The following is a 6394-nucleotide window of genomic DNA, read 5'->3' on the forward strand; positions in this document are numbered from 1 at the left end:
CCGCCGGCTGCCTGCGTGTCCGTGCTGGAGGCCCGCCGGCTGCCTGCGTGTCCGTGCTGGAGGCCCGCCGGCTGCCTGCGTGTCCGTGCTGGAGGCCCGCCGGCTGCCTGCGTGTCCGTGCTGGAGGCCCGCCGGCTGCCTGCGTGTCCGTGCTGGAGGCCCGCCGGCTGCCTGCGTGTCCGTGCTGGAGGCCCGCCGGCTGCCTGCGTGTCCGTGCTGGAGGCCCGCCGGCTGCCTGCGTGTTTGTGCTGAATGGGTGTGGATGGGGAGTGGATATGGGCGTGACTGTGAAATGGGTGTGGTTAGGGGGCGTGGCCTAAAAATTTGCCGCGGCGCGCTGTGCGCGCCGCAAACTTTGTCCCTCTTTTCCTTCTTTAAAAGTTGGGCGGTATGTCTTACGCGTTTCTGGCCATTGTGGCCCTTAGTCATAGACCATCATTCTGATGATTGGTGTTTTAACAATTTTTCAATAAAATGAATTTTTAATTCACATCTATCTCGGACGTGTTGCTGGATCAGGAAAGGAATTTCCACCACTTGCTGTCTCCACGGTCTCGCAACTTTGCCTTGCTGCTCCGCCTCGGTACTCAGGGGATCCCAAGTCCTGCCGAGGCTTCCTGTACCAGTGCTCCTTGCACTTCCAGTTGCTCCCGCACTTGTTCGCCTCAGACCAGGCCAAGGTGGCGTTCCTGATGTCACACCTGGAAGGTGAAGCCCTGGCCTGGATTAACCCCCTGTGGGAGAACGAGGACCCGATGACCACCGATATCCAGGAGTTCCTACGAGCCTTCCGGGGCACCTTCGACGAACCTGGACGAACTACCGCAGTGACTTCTACGCTCCTCCGGCTATGCCAAGGGACCCAAACAGTAGGCCAGTATGCCATACAGTTCCGCATGCTTGCTTCGGAGCTGGACTGGAACAATGAGGCCTTAATGGCGGCCTTTTGGGAGGGTCTCTCTGGTCGTATTAAAGACGAACTCGCCGGCCGTGACGTTCCACGCTCCTTGGACGCTTTGATTTCCCTGGCCACCCGGATTGACCTCCGTTTTCTGGAACGTGTCCAGGAGGTAGTCCGGGAGAAGCGACCACATCGCCACGTCTTTCCCCCCACAGTAACCTACCGCACCCTCGTCCCTGCCTTTCCGCGAATCGTCACCAGAACCCATGCAAGTGGACCGCCTGACCCAAGCCACGCAACGCCATGCAGAACGGCTCGCCCGGGGCCTGTGCTTCTATTGTGGAGACGGGTCACATATGCTTCGAACATGCCCTGAGAAACCTGGTAGACCCCAGGTCCAAGGGATGGTGGGAACTGCCACCCTTGCCACCGGAATCCCTTCAGTCCCAGTTAAACAGACGGTTCAGGTGACGACAGAGGGGACCCGGTTTTCGGCAGTGGCCCACATCGATTCCGGGGCAGCAAGTAACTTTATTCACCAGGCCACGATAGACAAATACCAGGTCCCTGTCACTCCGCTGAAGAAGCCTCTCTGGTTCGCCTCTGTAGACTGCAAACTGCTCTACGAGCCTGTCCGGTATACCACCGAGCCAGTGAAACTCCAGGTTGGCACTTTGCATACAGAGACCATCGCCTTCTATGTGATCCCGAGGATGGCTCCTGAGCTCCTGCTGGGTCTGCCCTGGCTGAAACTCCATGACCCTGTTATTAGTTGGCGCTCTGGCGCGATTACCCGCTGGAGTCCCTTGTGCCACGAAACCTGCTTGCAGCCTGTTTCTCAGCCCCTGGCACTTGACTCAGTCAAGCTGCAGGATTCTGAAGAAGAGACGACGCTATCCAGTGACGTTCCACCGCCCCAGGCATCTGAGACTTTGATTCCACCATCTTCTGAGGATGAGACTTTGATTCCACTGCCTTCTGGAGATGAGACTTTGAGTCCACCGGCTACTGAGGATGAGACACTGTCCTGTACCTGGTCCGAGACGCTCGATCCAGTCGTCCAAGATTCCAGTCCTGCTTCTGACTGTTCTTCCCTTTCCGTTGCCTCCCTTGCCGCTGACATGGGTTCCCCGATACGGGACATAGTGGCCATGAAAATGCTCCGGTGTATGCAGTCCTTCCGGGTCGATTGGGTGGATTGCGGTCCTGAGGCCCGGTCCTGGCTGTTACGGAAGTACGTTGCTGCCTCTCTTCGGTGCGCCTTCATGTCCCGACCGCGGAGAGGGGGGCTTCAAGGGGGGGGGGGTACTGTCACGCTCCCGGTGTCCCAGCAGCGCTCCTTACCTACTGAGCCGGCTTAACCATCCAGGCACCGCTCCATACCCACTGATCCGGTCGCACCAGCATTGCACCGCTCCGTGCTCGCTGATCCAGTCTCGCCATCGCACCACCGCTCCTTGCTCACTGGTCCAGTCCATGCGTCCACCGGTCACGCCTGCCGCTCCCGCTCCTCTGAGTCCTGTTCCAGGTCTCAGGAGTCTGCCTCTGACTGATGCCTCTGTATAGGACCGGGCCGCGCCCACTCTCCTGGTCTTATAGGCCCAGCGCTGCTGCAGCAGGAAATGACCTGAGGCGGTGCTGGGTATATATGACTTTCCATGTGGGCGGGGCCTGATCATTGTTTGTGTTTCTTTGTCTTGTGAGCTGGTGCTCAGGTCCTTTTGTTCCTGTTTCCTGTATTACTGCCTTAAAGTCCGCTGTGACCCTAGTGACCTGGCCCTGTCTTTGCTTCCTGATACCTGCACCTGTTGCTGTCCTATGGGACTCCATGACCCTGGTTCTTCCCGTTCCTGCCACGCTAGTGCTCCAGCTACAGTGTACCCTGCCCTCCAGGTGGGGTGCTCGGTCCAGTGGGTCCACCTCATGGGCCTACCAGTCCTCCCCGGCCCTCACAAGTTACCTCCTGTATTATACTCCAGAGCTGCACTCACTATTCTGCTGGTGCAGTCACTGTGTACATACATTACTGATCCTGAGTTACCTCCTGTATTATACTCCAGAGCTGCACTCACTATTCTGCTGGTTGTTAGTGACTGCTGTGTCCTGTGTTGTGGTTTTTTAGGTCCGGACACTGAGGAGGAGAAGACGTTGAGTTTAGCGGTGATGAAGTACTGGGCCACCTTTGCGCGGAGTGGGTGAGCTGTCCAGGTTTCTGTTTCTTCCTCTGGGGGTCGCTGGCAGGTTCCCCTCATGTAGATGGGCTGAGAGCGCGGACACAGCTGTTCAGAGGTTCCGGTTGGGGATCAGAGTTTTTTGGGCAGAGGCGAAATCTGGGCCGTGGAGTCTTCGCAGCAGAGGGGCATTGGTGGCGGAGTCTGGTAGGCAGAGGGGTTTTGGTGGAGCCGGAGTGAGGGCAGCAGAGGGTTCAGGGCAGCGGAGGGGTCTGGGTGCTCTCTGGGAAGAGAAGAGGTCTGGGCGGCGGAGGGGTGTGAGTTCAGTCTGGGTGGCGGAGGAGTCTGGTCATGGTTTTGGGCGGCGGAGTGGTATTGACTGCGGTGGGGTCTAGTCAGAACGGTTTGGGCGGAGGGGGCTGGGCAGTAGTGGGGTCTGGGCGGGTGACAGGTCTGGACTGCGGTGGGGGTCTAGTCAGAGGGGTGTGGACGGAGGGGGCTGGGCGACACGGGTCTGGGTGGGTGAGGGGTCTGGACTGCGATGGGGTCTAGTCAGAGGGGTGTGGGCGGAGGGGGCTGGGCGACACGGGTCTGGGTGGGTGAGGGGTCTGGGCGCAGTCTGGGCAGGTGAGAGGTCTGGGCGGCGGAGGGGTCTGGTCACGGTCTGGGTGGTGGAGGGGTCTAATTAGTGGGGTTTGGGTGGAGGGGGCTGGGCGACAGAGGGGTCTGGGCAGAGGGGGCTGGGTGGCAGAGGGGTCTGGGCGGAGGGGGCTGAGTGGCAGAGGGGTCTGGGCGCAGTCTGGGCGGTTGAGGGGTCTGGCTGGAGGGGTCTGGGCGGAGGGGGCTGGGCGGCAGAGGGGTCTGGGCGGACGGGGCTGGGCGGAAGAGGGGTCTGGGCGCAGTCTGGGCGGTTGAGAGGTCTGGGTGGAAGGGTCTGGCTGGCGGAAGGGTCTGGAAAGAGTTTAGCTCTGTGCAGTTGTCAGACTGTGAGGCACCGGCAGTTGTGTCAGACTGTGAGGAGCCGGCAGTTGTGTCAGACTGTGAGGAGTCGGAAGTTGTGTCAGACTGTGAGGAGCCGGCAGTTGTGTCAGACTGTGAGCAGTCGGCAGTTGTGTCAGACTGTGAGGAGTCGGCAGTTGTGTCAGACTGTGAGGCACCGGCAGTTGTGTCAGACTGTGAGGAGCCGGCAGTTGTGTCAGACTGTGAGGAGTCGGCAGTTGTGTCAGACTGTGAGGAGTCGGCAGTTGTGTCAGACTGTGAGGAGTCGGCAGTTGTGTCAGACTGTGAGGCGCCGGCAGTTGTGTCAGACTGTGAGGCGCCGGCAGTTGTGTCAGACTGTGAGGAGTCGGCAGTTGTGTCAGACTGTGAGGCACCGGCAGTTGTGTCAGACTGTGAGGAGCCGGCAGTTGTGTCAGACTGTGAGGAGTCGGCAGTTGTGTCAGACTGTGAGGAGCCGGCAGTTGTCAGACTGTGAGGAGTCGGCAGTTGTGTCAGACTGTGAGGAGTCGGCAGTTGTGTCAGACTGTGAGGAGTCGGCAGTTGTGTCAGACTGTGAGGAGTCGGCAGTTGTGTCAGACTGTGAGGAGTCGGCAGTTGTGTCAGACTGTGAGGAGCCGGCAGTTGTCAGACTGTGAGGAGTCGGCAGTTGTGTCAGACTGTGAGGAGTCGGCAGTTGTGTCCGACTGTGAGGCACCGGCAGTTGTGTCAGACTGTGAGGAGTCGGCAGTTGTGTCAGACTGTGAGGAGTCGGCAGTTGTGTCAGACTGTGAGGCGCCGGCAGTTGTGTCAGACTGTGAGCAGTCGGCAGTTGTGTCAGACTGTGAGGAGTCGGCAGTTGTGTCAGACTGTGAGGCGCCGGCAGTTGTGTCAGACTGTGAGGAGTCGGCAGTTGTGTCAGACTGTGAGGAGTCGGCAGTTGTGTCAGACTGTGAGGAGCCGGCAGTTGTGTCAGACTGTGAGGAGCCGGCAGTTGTGTCAGACTGTGAGGAGCCGGCAGTTGTGTCAGACTGTGAGGAGTCGGCAGTTGTGTCAGACTGTGAGGAGTCGGCAGTTGTGTCAGACTGTGAGGAGTCGGCAGTTGTGTCAGACTGTGAGGCGCCGGCAGTTGTGTCAGACTGTGAGGCGACGGCAGTTGTGTCAGACTGAGGCGCCGGCTTCGTTCTGCTCTTAAGATCTTCGCTTGCTGTCAGTGAATCTGCGCTAAAATGCCACAGAGTGCTGGGACATGCTGGAGCGCAGTCTGTTCTTATGACAGAAGGTGCGCTAGACTGATACACTGTAACAAACCCTCAGCAGTGTGAAGTGTCAGCTGCAGACAGGATTTTCCCGCCCGAAGCCTCTTCACCAGCAGCAGAGATCTTAGCGCAGAACCTAAGCAGCAGAGTTATCAGCAGCTTTGTGAATCCCGCCATTTCTCATCTGTGCAGAGATCCCAACGGACCAGGCCTGGTCCACTGGCCGCGATACGACCAACACCAAGGCTTCCTGCAGATTCATGTGAACACCAGCGCCGCCCGCAGGCTAAAAGCAGAGAAATACCAGTTCTGGACCCAGACCCTGCGGCAGAAAATGCTGTCTCTGTCCCAGGACGGCTGAGCACGCAGTCACCACCGCATTAGGGTTAAATAATAATAAAGAGAATAAAACCCACACAATAAAGATTCTTTCCTCTGATCCTTTAGCTCTCAGTAATTTATAACAGGAGGACGAAAAGGTTCTACTGAAATGGTCTAAAGATGGAGTACGGGCAGAGTCCACACCTCAGTAACGCTAATAATGCTGGAGTACGGGCAGAATCCGCACCTCAGTGGATGAGTCCTGTGCCTTATATCCATGTCCGTCTGCCTTGTCCTGGTGGATGAGTCCTTTGTCTAATATCTGGGTCCTGCCGCCTTGTTCTGGGAAGGGCAGAGTCTAGAGGAATCAGTGGCAGAGTCTAGAGGAATCAGGGGCAGAGTCTAAAGGAATCAAGGGCAGTAGTCTGGAGGAATTAGGGGCAGAAGTCTGGAGAAACAGGGGGCAGACGTCTGGAGAAATGGGGGGCAGAAGTGTGGAGGAATCAAGGGTAGAAGTCTGGAGATACCGGGGGCAGAAGTCTGGAGGAATCGGGGGCAGAAGTCTCGAGTAATCAGATGCAGAAGTCTGGAGGAATCAGGGACAGAAGTCTGGAGATATGGGGGACAGAAGTCTGGAGAAATCAGAGATAGAAGCCTGGAGGGATGCAGGGCAGAAATTTGGAGGGATAGGGGGCAAAAGTCTGGAGAAACCAGGGGCAGAAGTCTGGAGAAACGTGGGGCAGAAGTGTGGAGGAATCGGAGGCAGA

The 6394-nt window shown here is 58.0% G+C and overlaps 1 pseudogene; it reads left to right on the forward strand.

Moving 5' to 3' along the window:
- Positions 1–5715, forward strand: part of LOC142260733 (fatty acyl-CoA hydrolase precursor, medium chain-like) — a 44949-nt pseudogene extending 39234 nt beyond the window's left edge.
- Positions 5716–6394: the final 679 nt, after the last annotated feature.

This window comes from Anomaloglossus baeobatrachus, unplaced genomic scaffold (genome assembly GCF_048569485.1).
Source record: "Anomaloglossus baeobatrachus isolate aAnoBae1 unplaced genomic scaffold, aAnoBae1.hap1 Scaffold_173, whole genome shotgun sequence".
Taxonomy (NCBI): domain Eukaryota; kingdom Metazoa; phylum Chordata; class Amphibia; order Anura; family Aromobatidae; genus Anomaloglossus; species Anomaloglossus baeobatrachus.